The 14,660-nt window shown below is 37.1% G+C and overlaps 1 protein-coding gene across 8 annotated transcripts in view; it reads left to right on the top strand.

Moving 5' to 3' along the window:
* The window catches only part of agrn (agrin), a 595,247-nt gene that overhangs the window by 98,349 nt on the left and 482,238 nt on the right, over positions 1 to 14,660 (top strand). The window lies entirely within an intron of this gene.

A 14,660-nucleotide genomic window follows, 5' to 3' on the forward strand; every position in this document is an offset into this window, starting at 1 on the left:
CACGATTTGGATGTGAAACGATTTTCTATCCGTGCCATCGTCCGTACCCTCTCAAACGACACGCTGTTTGCTATCTACAAATCACACATCGGTACAACTCCAGCAGTCTGATTTCGCAAAAGTCCGTGAGTGACTGGAAGAAAAGCTCTGATTCACTTCTCGTTTGGCGCCACCTATTGATTTGCATGCATAAACCTGCAGACCCGGAATACAAGAAGACCCCTTTTTACTCGGGGAAGAATGTTTTATTCTATTCAAACTATCTAAGAAATGGTTTCTTCTTTTAGTCTGACCTGACTTCTTCGAACTTGAACCGTGGTTTCACTACGACACTTCCGGTGTGTCTCACCGCGGTTTGTGGATAATTAAAGATAAATAAAACTGGGTATGATTCATCTCCCCAGTGCATCATTTGTGGTGCCGAGCAGGTTGTGTATTTTTGTACTGCAATAGTGTGTTGTTTACATGGAGGTACAACATGGTTGTGAACGTTAAAATGTGCGTCTTTAGTGTCTCCGTTATCTCCCGCTGGCATCGTCTAGTTCTGCCCGGGCGGGACTCAACAAATCCTCAGACAGCTCAAAGGTTTAAAACAAAAAACAAAAAAAAGTATGATAAGATGTAATGGTGTCCAAAATGAGGACACACTTATCTTCACGGCTCATCTCTGAGCAGCTGGCAAGTGAGTCACTAGACGCTGGAGTCTTGGCCTGAGGCTGCACGAGTGCTACCGGATTCTAAAATGTTGGCTTGTCAAAAGTATTGATTTGATGCCAACATGAAAATAAATATATCGACGCCTGCTTTTTTCAGTATCGTTAGTACTGAATAACACTTTTTCAGCGCTGTCTTTAAAAATGATCCAGTGTTTCCGTATATTTATTAATTCGTGGAAGTCTGTCACAAATGCGGATTTGGCGCTTCCTGTTGGCCCTCGCTCATACATGATAGCGGAAGTGTGCGTGTAGCATGAGTGTAGGTGTGGCGTAACCAGTGATGGGCAGTAGCAAGCTACATGTAGCGAAGCTATGTAGCTTAACTACATTTTCCGGTAGCTTGTAGATATGTAGATATGTGTGTATATATATATATATATATATATATATATATATATATATATATATATATATATATATATATATATATATATATATATATATATATATATATATATATGTATATATATATATACATACATAATGTATATATAGTCGAGGTTTCTGTGGTTTATCCGTTCTACAATGCTCAATACCGGGATAGAGCGGAATATACGTTAGGTCAGGAAAAAACACAGTGGCTATTTCATCCCTACAAGCCTGTTTCGCAGGTTTCCCTGCTCTTAAGGGGATTTTTTGGATTTCATTACAGAAAATCCTCTGAAGAGCAGGGACACCTGCGAAACAGGCTCGTAGGGATGAAATAGCCTCTGTGTTTTTCCCCCCTGACCTAACGTATATTTATATATACACACATACACTCTATGTGTAGCTTTTAGTGTAGCTTCCTACAATTGTCCGGGGGATGGATTCCCCTGCAGCTTAACTACATTTAATGTAGAGTAACTTAATTTACTCCATTTTCCCAAGTGGCTTGCCCATTACTGCTAAAATGTTGTGCAATTTTGCTGACTTAAACTACAGTAAAACTAAATCAATTTAGATAAATCAAATAGGACTATAACTAAAATACATTTTTGTCAAAAGATTAAACAAAATTAAAAAAAAGTTGAACGTAGACAAAGTTTAGTCTTGAGGAGTCCATAGGAGTAGGGAGGCGTGTCACACAGTGCTAGAATACACTACTTGTCTGTCCTTTCTTCACCTCCACATCCAAGTGTGTTCCCTGTAAACAGGAAGAAACACACACTATTCATTGGCCTTCTGCAAGTGTGGCTGTCCTGTCTGCCTTACCTCAAAGGCACCTTAGCAACCATGCCAAACAATGGAATGTGTGTGTGTGTGTGTGTGTGTGTGTGTGTGTGTGTGTGTGTGTGTGTGTGTGTGTGTGTGTGTGTGTGTGTGTGTGTGTGTGTGTGTGGGGGGGGGGGGGGGGGTTCCAGGCGCCCTTGTAAAAAAATAAAAAGAACAGTCCTTAGTCAATGCGGACTTTGGAGCCTTGAAATCACAGCAAACTTTGTCTCAGCCTTGTTTCCGTCTCCTTGACATGTGACGTGTGTGTGACCTTTGACCCTTTGCAGGGCAGGACGCTAAGTCAATAGTATCCTGGTAAAATTCAATCAGGGTGGGCACAAAGCCAATTGGAAGGTTAATTGTGTTGAACTACTTGCAGGTGACATCCATTTGTGGCTTCCTCTCCACTTTACCTTCCTTTAGACTGCGGTGTTAGTCACCCACATTACTTTATTCTGAGGCTGTCTGTAATGAGGGGGGTGATTACAATTTAAGTTTTAACAATTTATTCTACAAAAAAGCAATACCGTACTTTCCGGACAATATGGTATTTTAGCTTCACCCACTAAATTTTAGAGTAAATACCTTGTTTCCATATATAAGCCGCACCAGACTATAAAATGCAGATCTATACAAATAAATATAGAATAGATGTTTATTTACTTAAATGTTTCCAAATAGTGTCTGGGTAGTAAAACGGCTGATCAAACAAAACAGAAGTCATAGTCATGGACCCACAAGCTGCGGAGTCTAGCTCTCCAATCAGCTAAACAGACTCAAGAATTTACTGAGAAATTTGTGAAACTGAAACAGTACAAATACTTTGTGTTATTTTGGCTACAGGAACATTTGACATTTTTATTCTAGAGAAGATTGAGGGCATGATGAAAATGGTCCCTCATGCTTGGAACCTAGCGTCTGTACATACTTGGACATTTTGGCCACAGGAACTGATGGACTCAAGAAGAACAAGAAGGAGGAGAAGAAGTTGATGGAATAGAAGAAGAAAAAGGAGAAGAAGAAGTTGATGAAGAAGAAAAAGAAGAATTGGTTAATGAAGAAGAAGAAAAAGTCAAAGAAGAAGTTGAAAAAGAAGAAGAAAATGATGAAGAAAAAGAAAAACATGACAAATAAGAAGACGATGAAAAAGTTGAACAAAAAGAAAAATAAGTGGATGACGAAGAAGAAGAAGGACAAGAAGGAGAAGAAGAAGGAGACAAATAAGGAGAAGAAGAAGGAGGAGAAGAAGGAGAATAAGAAGGAGAAGAAGAGGAGACAAAGGAGAAGAAGGAGAACAATAAGGAGAGGAAGAAGGGGAGGAAGAAGGAGAAGGAGAAGGAGGAGAATAAGAAGGAGAAGAAGGAGAATAAGAAGGAAAACAATAAAGAGAGGAAGAAGGAGGAGAAGAAGGGAAGAAGAAGTTGAAGAAGAAGAAGAAGAAGACGTTGAAAAAGAAGTTGAAGAAGAAGAAATTGAAGAAGTTGAAGAAGAAAAAGTTGAAGTTGAAGAAGAAGAAGAAGAAGATGATGAAGAGAAGAAGAAGATGAAGAAGAAGAAAAATAAGTGGAAGAAGACATTGTAGAAGAAGAAGAAAGGGAAGAAGGAGAAGAAGGAGAAGAAGATGATGATAAAAAAGAAGAGGAGGATGAAGAAGATGAAGATGATGAAGTTGAAGAATAAGAAGAATGGCCACGTCAGCAGCGCTCAGGGAGACAACTCGATTTCTCTGCTGGTAATTAGATGACAGTTGCTGTTGCCTGCTCTAAGAGCACAATGGCTGACTGGATGACACTGGATCTGCTTCAGCATGGTCCGAGGAGGGGAGTAAGGAACTCTGCACGATCCAAGGAGGGGAGTAAGGAACTCTGCATGGTCCGAGGAGGGGAGTAAGGAACTCTGCATGGTCCGAGGAGGGGAGTAAGGAACTCTGCACGATCCAAGGAGGGGAGTAAGGAACTCTGCATGGTCCGAGGAGGGGAGTAAGGAACTCTGCATGGTCCGAGGAGGGGAGTAGGTAACTCTGCACGATCCAAGGAGGGGAGTAAGGAACTCTGCATGGTTCGAGGAGGGGAGTAGGTAACTCTGCACGATCCAAGGAGGGGAGTAAGGAACTCTGCATGGTTCGAGGAGGGGAGTAGGTAACTCTGCACGATCCAAGGAGGGGAGTAAGGAACTCTGCAAGGTCCGAGGAGGGGAGTAAGTAACTCTGCACGATCCAAGGAGTGGAGTAAGGAACTCTGCACGGTCCGAGGAGGGGAGTAAGTAACTCTGCACGATCCAAGGAAGGGAGTAAGGAACTCTGCACGATCCAAGGAAGGGAGTAAGGAACTCTGCATGGTCCAAGGAGGGGAGTAAGGAACTCTGCATGGTCCAAGGAGTGGAGTAAGGAACTCTGCACGGTCCAAGGAGGGGAGTAAGGAACTCTGCACGATCCAAGGAAGGGAGTAAGGAACTCTGCATGGACCAAGGAGGGGAGTAAGGAACTCTGCATGGTCCAAGGAGTGGAGTAAGGAACTCTGCACGGTCCGAGGAGGGGAGTAAGGAACTCTGCATGGTCCGAGGAGGGGAGTAAGGAACTCTGCACGGTCCGAGGAGGGAAGTAAGGAACTCTGCACGGTCCAAGGAGGGGAGTAAGGAACTCTGCATGGACCGAGGAGGGGAGTAAGGAACTCTGCATGGTCCGAGGAGGGGAGTAAGGAACTCTGCATGGACCGAGGAGGGGAGTAAGGAACTCTGCACGGTCCGAGGAGGGAAGTAAGGAACTCTGCACGGTCCGAGGAGGGAAGTAAGGAACTCTGCACGGTCCGAGGAGGGAAGTAAGGAACTCTGCACGGTCCGAGGAGGGAAGTAAGGAACTCTGCACGGTCCGAGGAGGGGAGTAAGGAACTCTGCATGGTCCGAGGAGGGGAGTAAGGAACTCTGCACGGTCCGAGGAGGGAAGTAAGGAACTCTGCATGGTCCGAGGAGGGGAGTAAGGAAGAGGAGGAAGGCTTTAATGGCAGTGCCGTGACCACCTGGATTGTGGCAGCAGGGAGTGGCTTGAGACTCATTCTTTTGCTTCAAGATGCTCTTTTCACAAAGTTGTTTTAGTGGCTCCAGGCTGTAAAATATGCAAAGATGACCTTTGTGTGCTTTCTTTAGAACTTGCGGCAATTACACTCCCAAGCCTTCATCCTGCACCTTCTGTGTGGTCACTTTTGAATGCGGTTCTACTCCTGCCATCACCAAGGCTTGGTCACTGAGGTCTACGTCAAGAACTTTTAAAAAGAATGCAATGACCGCTTTGGTATTTCTCACCTTGTGTCTATCAAACATGCTAGATGGGTGGCATCCAAACTACGGTCCGATGGTCGAGTGCTTCCACCTAGGTGTCACGAGTGTAGTAAGAACTCTGGCCTGCTGCGTGCCTCCATCTTATTTGAAATAATTACTGCAACATTGTCACTATGCTGCGGACATCTTGACTAATTCAGGGTAATGACCATGAATTGTACATTTGGCATGAATACAGCACATCATTTTTATATAAGACCCAATCCTAACAACCTTACCCACTCATGGTGCCAATAAAATAACACAAAAAGTCAACACACATGGTCACACATCACACAACCTGTTCACTGAACTTTGTGGGTATAGTAAAAAAATGTCCAAACACTACACATAATTCAAAATGACACCCGTTTTAAGTTCCCTGAAATGCATGATGAGAAAATGCAAAACACTCTCTCCACACTCATCCATGTTTGGCATATTTTAGCTGCTTAATATTTCTGATTGATTACAAAACTTTAAGGAGGTCATCACAGAAGTAAACAATTTAGGAATCCAACTTTCACATACTCTTATTATTGAACTATAAAAATGTACAACTATATGTCAATTTTTCATTAATAACTATGTCCATTATATATATATATATATATATATATATATATATATATATATATATATATATATATATATATATATATATATATATATATACACACACATATATATGCATGTATATGCACACACACACACACACACACACACGGCCGCTGTCTGCTCATCAGCTCCTCCTTTTGCGATGTTGATGTAAGTGGATTTTACTTTTTAAAATGTTTATTATTGTAGCAACATGGTTGTTAACGGCAAGGATTTTTGTGATTTCTGATCGTTTGTGAAGGCACCAGAAGGAGTTCTCTGTGTGTGTGCGTGTTGGCAGAGCAGTGCATACAGGATACACAGGATACATGTTTGATACACAGGACTGTATAGCACTTGATGTTGTGATCAAAGTGTGCATACCTTTACTCAAATATGGACTTTTGTCGAGGCTAAATCCCATTATTCATATTTACCGTATTTCTCGGACTATGAAAGGCTACTTTTTTTTCCCCCCCAAGCTTTGCACTCTGTGGTCTATATAAAGGTGCAACTTATGTATGGTTTCTTCTCCGCTAACGGCCGTGATGTTTTGTGTACAACAAGTAACACTGACACGGAGACTGAAGAGGTGTGTTATTGTTTGTGCTACGGTGCCATCTGTTGGGTGAGTTTGCTCACTGCAGGTGTTGCGGGTTGAACGACTACATCATGTCATTCTGTTTTGTGCCTTGAATCGGAAGTACAAGTGCTGTTTTGTCTACTGGTCGTCAACAGTGTTTCTACTCGTATGGAGTCTTCATTTGTCACTTTAAGTCATGTTTGTAAGTCTTACAATATAACTAAAACAATTCATACTTACTAAACTGTTACATGTTTGATAGGACTGTTTTCATGCATATTGGACCGCACTATTGTAATGTAATGAAGCTAGCATTATTATTATTATTATTATTATTATTATTATCATACAAGCATTGGCATTAGCTAATATGCTAAAACATTTACGAGTGTCCGTGTTAGTATTATTAACTTACATTCTTTTTGCATTGTTTCACTTTCACAAATTCCTCAGTAAATTCACCAAAACGTCACCGTGGAGTCTGTTTGACTTCTGTTTTGTTTGATCAGCCGTTTTACTGCCTTGTTACAGACACCAATTGGAAACAATTAAGGTATGTAAATAAACATCTATAAGATATTTCTGTGTATACATCTGCGACTTATAGTCGGCGCGGCTTATATATGGAAAAAAGGTGTTTACTCTAAAATGTTGTGGGTGCGGCTAAAATACCGGTGCGCCATATAGTCCGGAAAATACAGCCACTGCTCCCCTCACCTCCCAGGGGGTGAACAAGGGGATGGGTCAAATGCAGAGGACAAATTTCACCACACCTAGTGTGTGTGACAATCATTGGTACTTTAACTTTAACTTAACTTTAACATTGCTCCTTTGTAGAATAAAATGTTAAAACTTCAATGGTAGTCACCCCCCTCATTTCTCTGTTTAGCTGATTAGAGAGCTAGCTTGCGCAGCTAGTGGGTCCATGACGATGACTTCTGTTTTGTTTGATCTTCCGTTTTACTACCTTGTTACAGACACCAATTGGAAACAATTAAGGTATGTAAATAAACATCTATAAAATATTTATGTGTATATATCTGCGGCTTATATGGAAAGTGTGGGTTTACTCTAAAATTTTGTGGGTGCAGCTGAAATACCGGTGCGCCATATAGTCTGGAAAATACAGCATTGCTTCTTTGTAGAATAAATTGTTAAAACTTCAACTGTAGTCACCCCCCTCATTTCTCTGTTTAGCTGATTAGAGAGCTAGCTTGCGCAGCTAGTGGGTCCATGACCATGACTTCTGTTTTGTTTGATCAGCCGTTTTACTGCCTTGTTACAGACACCAATTGGAAACAATTAAGGTATGTTAATAAACATTTCTGTGTAAATAACTCATTTCACAAGTATATATCTGCGACTTATAGTCCGGTGCTAATTAATATATGGAAGAAAAAAAGTTCCCTCTAAAATCTAGTGGGTGTGGCTTATATACCAGAAGATACGGTACATTGTTTCTTATGGAGAAATTTGATTCACGATATAACTTTTCCATCTACAAACCCTGTCCAAGAGCCAATGGAGTTGCGCAGTGCACCACGGTGTTGTCATCATACTTAAATAGGAGAGTATTTGTTGGATGCAAGGAACGTTCTTCAACTTTTCTCTTAGTTTATCCAAAGCATAGTTCATCAACTGTCAGCATTTAGGTCAAGCATGTTGTAGTCTAGTCCCTCTTGCCTTGTTCCCTGCCGTGCAAATCCTAAAGGAGCCCTGGAGGAGTGGAGTACCTGAACTTGCAACAATGAGATGATTTATTCTTCCAAATGTTTCCCAGCAGCAACTCAAGAAGCAGGGAGGTTTTTTTGTTTTTTTTTTGCTGGAAAGATGACACAATACGAGCTCCTATTGGCCACCACGCATGACGGCGGAAAGATGATGTCATCACGTCAACAACCATAAAATCAGTGCTTGGCCCCCCCAAAATACTTTTAACATGTGACATGCCTTTAAAAATGAAAGCAAATATTGTAAGTACAGTAGTTTTATCAAGTAAGTATTTAATAGGGGGGCACAAACAAATCGATTCCCATACGAATCTCGATTCTTATTCTTCTTGATTATAAATCTATTTATAATTATAAAAAATGTATTTAGGTATATATATATATATATATATATATATATATATATATATATATATATATATATATATATATATATATATATATATATGTATATATATATATATATACATACATACATACATACATACATACATATATATATATATATATATATATATATATATATATATATATATATATATATATATATATATATATATATATATATATATATATATATATATATATATATATACATATATATATATATATATATATATATATGTATATATATATATATATATATATATATATATATATATATATATATATATATATATATATATATATATATATATATATATATAAAACTGTATATCCAAAGACATGCACCTGGGGATAGGTTGATTGGCAACACTAAATTGGCCCTAGTGTGTGAATGTGAGTGTGAATGTTGTCTGTCTATCTGTGTTGGCCCTGCGATGAGGTGGCGACTTGTCCAGGGTGTACCCCGCCTTCCACCCGATGCAGCTGAGATAGGCTCCAGCGACCCCCCGCGACCCCAAAAAGGGACAAGCGGTAGAAAATGGATGGATGGATGGATATATATATATATATATATATATATATATATATATATGTATGTATGTATGTATGTATGTATGTATGTAAATATATATATATATATATATATATATATATATATATATATATATATATATATATATATATATATATATATATATATATATATATATATATATATGTATGTATGTATGTATGTATGTATGTATGTATGTATATATATATATATATATATATATATATATATATATATATATATATATATATATATATATATATATATATATATATATATATATATATATATATGTATATATATACTACCGTTCAAAAGTTTGGGGTCAGAGAACTTTCATCTGAAACTCGACAGTCTATTCTTGTTCTTAGAAATGAAGGCTATTCCACAAAATTGTTTGGGTGACCCCAAACTTTTGAAATGTGAGCAAATCTGCTGGGTCAAAAGTATACATACAGCAATGTTAATATTTTCTTACATGTCCCTTGGCAAGTTTCACTGCAATAAGGCGCTTTTGGTAGCCATCCACAAGCTTCTGCTTGAATTTTTGACCACTCTTCTTGACAAAATTGCAGTTCAGCTAAATGTGTTGGTTTTCTGACATGGACTTGTTTCTTCAGCATTGTCCACATGTTTAAGTCAGGACTTTGGGAAGGCCATTCTAAAACCTTCATTATAGCCTGATTTAGCCATTCCTTTACCACTTTTGACGTGTGTTTGGGGTCATTTTCCTGTTGGAACACTCAACTGCGCCCAAGACCCAACCTCCGGGCTGATGATTTTAGCTTGTCCTGAAGAATTTGGAGGTAATCCTCCTTTTTCATTGTTCCATTTACTCTCTGTAAAGCACCAGTCCCATTGGCAGCAAAACAGGCCCAGAGCATAATACTATCACCACCATGCTTGACGGTAGGAATTGGTGTTCCTGGGATTAAAGGCCTCACCTTTTCTCCTCCAAACATATTTAGGGATGATGTTTGATAAGAAATTATCGAGTTCGAGCCTATTATCGAATCCTCTTATCGAACCTATTCCTTATCGATTCTCTTATCGAGTCCAGATAGGTTGTTGTATATGGAAAAAAACACAATATTTGGTTTAACAAAAGCTCACTTTTATTATATAAGAAAACAATTTAATCTAGTAAATAAATAAATATTGACTGTTACCCCCCCTAAAAAAATAAAATAAAATAAATAAATATTGATTGTTGTTACCCAAAGTATATTAAGTGGGATTTTTCAGAAAAACAAATATATACAGTAACACAAAAACAACCTGTCTCTGTGATCACTATAGGTGTATAAATAATACTACAGTGTTAAATAAAATCAGTCCCTTGGGCACAAAACTGGAAATAATACAGCTCTCCAAAAAGTGCACTTCTGCTGCTATTTGACATAACTGTTTGTTATGATGCTTTGACATTTTTGCACTTTATTTCTTTATTGAAAGAAAATTCTATGACGAGAAAAGTTGTTTGCAAATGTGGTTACAATGCTAAAAAATGAAAAGTTAAAGCTAAAAAAAGAAATACACTTTATTGAGTTAACATTATTTCTTTATAGGGGGAAAGATGTTATGAGCTAGGGAATATAACAACTACACTACCCATCATGCAACGGGAGTGACGAGCATGCGCGGTAGCCCCGAAAAGTGTTGTTGCATGTTGCCACCCGGCAGCTAAGAATGAGTTTATGAGCACGCTGTGAAAGTAAACGTCAAGAACTCAGCCAACACGCCTCATCTGCATTATTTATAATTAGACAGACAACACATATACAGTGTGATTTTGTTTTGTTTACAAGGAAAGAAAAACAAAAGTTAAAAAAGGGAGCTGTCATATATGTATGTGCTGCGGTTGCTTAAAGAACGTTGCGACAGCTGCCGTAAAGGAGGTGCGTTGCTAGCCTGGTTGCTATGTTTCCGGTTGGTCGTAAAAGTGTTTGTCATGTGTTTGTACCCTGCTCAAATCTCTCAGTAAAGTTATTCATTGGATTATACCTTTTGTTTTGAACTTTATTACACCTTGGAGCGCTTTTTCCCGTCCATTTTTTTCCTGCTTTCCCTATCTGCGCCTAATGACTGAGCTACGTGACGTCATTTCTTGTGATGTCACACGGAGCATTTCTGGTCGGGACGGGATTCGTTCCGAGGGATTCGAATAAAGAACCAACTCTTTTTCTTTACTATAGTGGTCTCGATAACGGGTACCGGTTCTCAAAAAGGGATTCGAGTCCGAGGACTCTGTTCTTTTCTTATCGAACAACCGGGAAAACCGGTTTCGAGTATCATCCCTAAACATATTGCTGAGTATTGTGGCCAAACAGCTACATTTTTGTTTCTTATGACATCACATGGACAAAGATAAGACCTTCTGGAGGAAAGTCCTGTGGTCAGATGAAACAAAAGTTGAACTGTTTGACACTTTTGGTAGTGGTGTAAAAAAATAGATTTTTGAATGAACAGTGATTTTCATTTGTAACGATTCTTAATTGATAAAAAAAAATCAACTTGATTTTTAAAGAATTTTTTTTTTTTTTTTTCAATCTGTCCTGTCCAGCCACTCAGGCCAATCATTGATTGATTGATTGATTGAAACTTTATTAGTAGATTGCACAGTACAGTCCATATTCCGTACAATTGACCACTAAATGGTAACACCCGAATAAGTTTTTCAACTTGTTTAAGTCGGGGTCCACTTAAATTGATTCATGATAAAGATATATACTATCAATATATACTATCATCATAATACAGTCATCACACAAGATAATCATCAGAGTATATACATTTAATTATTTACATTATTTACAATCCGGGGTGTGGGATGTGTGTGTGTGTGTGGGTGGGAGGGGGTAGGTTTGGTTGTTATCATCACTTCAGTCATCAACAATTGAGAACAGAGAAATTGACATTGAAACAGTGTAGGTCTGACTTGGTAGGATATGTACAGCAAGTAGTGGACATAGAGAGAGAGAGATCAGAAAGCATAAGAAAAAGTATCTACATTTGATTATTTACAATCCGGGGAGGGTTTTAGTTTAGGGTTGAAGTTGCCTGGAGGTGTACTTTTAGTGAGGTTTTGAAGGAGGATAGAGATGCCCTTTCTTTTACACCTGTTGGGAGCGCATTCCACATTGATGTGGCATAAAAAGAGAATGAGTTAAGACCTTTGTTAGATCGGAATCTGGGTTTAACGTGGTTAGTGGAGCTCCCCCTGGTGTTGTGGTTATGGCGGTCATTTACGTTATGGAAGTAGTTTGACATGTACTTCGGTATCAGGGAGGTGTAGCGGATTTTATAGACTAGGCTCAGTGCAAGTTGTTTAACTCTGTCCTCCACCCTGAGCCAGCCCACTTTGGAGAAGTGGGTAGGAGTGAGGTGTGATCTGGGGTGGAGGTCTAGAAGTAATCTGACTAGCTTGTTCTGGGATATTTGGAGTTTAGATTTGAGGGTTTTGGAGGTGCTAGGGTACCAGGAGGTGCATGCGTAATCGAAAAATCATGTTGACGTTGATTTTATTAACCAAAATCAGTTTTCTTTGAAGTAATACAGAAATGTTTTCTCATGTTTCTCATAGTCATTCACATCGACGTCCCACTTGGGTGAGTTTTCCTTGCCCTTATGTGAGCTCTGTACCGCGGGTGTCGTTTTGGCTTGTGCAGCCCTTTGAGACACTCGTGATTAAGGGCTATATAAATAAACATTGATTGATTGATTGATTGATGTATCTAATTTATGGAGGAATGTAGTTCATCATAGAATTGGCACCCAATGTTATTAAAAAAGTATCGATTTTGAATCGAGAATCGATTCCAAATCGAAACGTTTCCCACAAGAATGGAATGGAGTGGTGCCCAAAGATTCACAGACCTAATATTTATTTTGCTCAAAAAGGTTCATTATGTCTTCATATTCATATACATTTTGACTGTACTTAAATGTATAATGTATTTATATTATTCACATGTGAATAATGCTGTATAATAGACTGTATTTATGTTATTCACATGTGAATAATGCTGTATAACAGACTGTATTTATATTATTCACATGTGAATAATGCTGTATAACAGACTGTATTTATATTATTCACATGTGAATAATTCTGTATAATAGACTGTATTTATATTATTCACATGTGAATAATGCTGTATAATAGACTGTATTTATGTTATTCACATGTGAATAATGCTGTATAACAGACTGTATTTATATTATTCACATGTGAATAATGCTGTATAATAGACTGTATTTATATTATTCACATGTGAATAATGCTGTATAGTAGACTGTATTTATATTATTCACATGTGAATAATGCTGTATAATAGACTGTATTTATATTATTCACATGTGAATAATGCTGTATAATAGACTGTATTTATATTATTCACATGTGAATAATGCTGTATAATAGACTGTATTTATATTAGTCACATGTGAATAATGCTGTATAATAGACTGTATTTATATTATTCACATGTGAATAATGCTGTATAATAGACTGTATTTATGTTATTCACATGTGAATAATGCTGTATAACAGACTGTATTTATATTATTCACATGTGAATAATTCTGTATAACAGACTGTATTTATATTATTCACATGTGAATAATGCTGTATAATAGACTGTATTTATGTTATTCACATGTGAATAATGCTGTATAACAGACTGTATTTATATTATTCACATGTGAATAATACTGTATAATAGACTGTATTTATATTATTCACATGTGAATAATGCTGTATAATAGACTGTATTTATGTTATTCACATGTGAATAATGCTGTATAACAGACTGTATTTATATTATTCACATGTGAATAATGCTGTATAATAGACTGTATTTATATTATTCACATGTGAATAATGCTGTATAGTAGACTGTATTTATATTATTCACATGTGAATAATGCTGTATAATAGACTGTATTTATATTATTCACATGTGAATAATGCTGTATAATAGACTGTATTTATATTATTCACATGTGAATAATGCTGTATAATAGACTGTATTTATATTAGTCACATGTGAATAATGCTGTATAATAGACTGTATTTATATTATTCACATGTGAATAATGCTGTATAATAGACTGTATTTACATTATTCACATGTGAATAATGCTGTATAATAGACTGTATTTATATTATTCACATGTGAATAATGCTGTATAATAGACTGTATTTATGTTATTCACATGTGAATAATGCTGTATAACAGACTGTATTTATACTATTCACATGTGAATAATGCTGTATAACAGACTGTATTTATATTAGTCACATGTGAATAATGCTGTATAATAGACTGTATTTATATTATTCACATGTGAATAATGCTGTATAATAGACTGTATTTATATTATTCACATGTGAATAATGCTGTATAATAGACTGTATTTATATTATTCACATGTGAATAATGCTGTATAATAGACTGTATTTATGTTATTCACATGTGAATAATGCTGTATAATAGACTGTATTTATATTATTCACATGTGAATAATGCTGTATAATAGACTGTATTTATATTATTCACATGTGAATAATGCTGTATAATAGACTG

This window comes from Entelurus aequoreus, linkage group LG01 (genome assembly GCF_033978785.1).
Source record: "Entelurus aequoreus isolate RoL-2023_Sb linkage group LG01, RoL_Eaeq_v1.1, whole genome shotgun sequence".
Classification (NCBI taxonomy): domain Eukaryota; kingdom Metazoa; phylum Chordata; class Actinopteri; order Syngnathiformes; family Syngnathidae; genus Entelurus; species Entelurus aequoreus.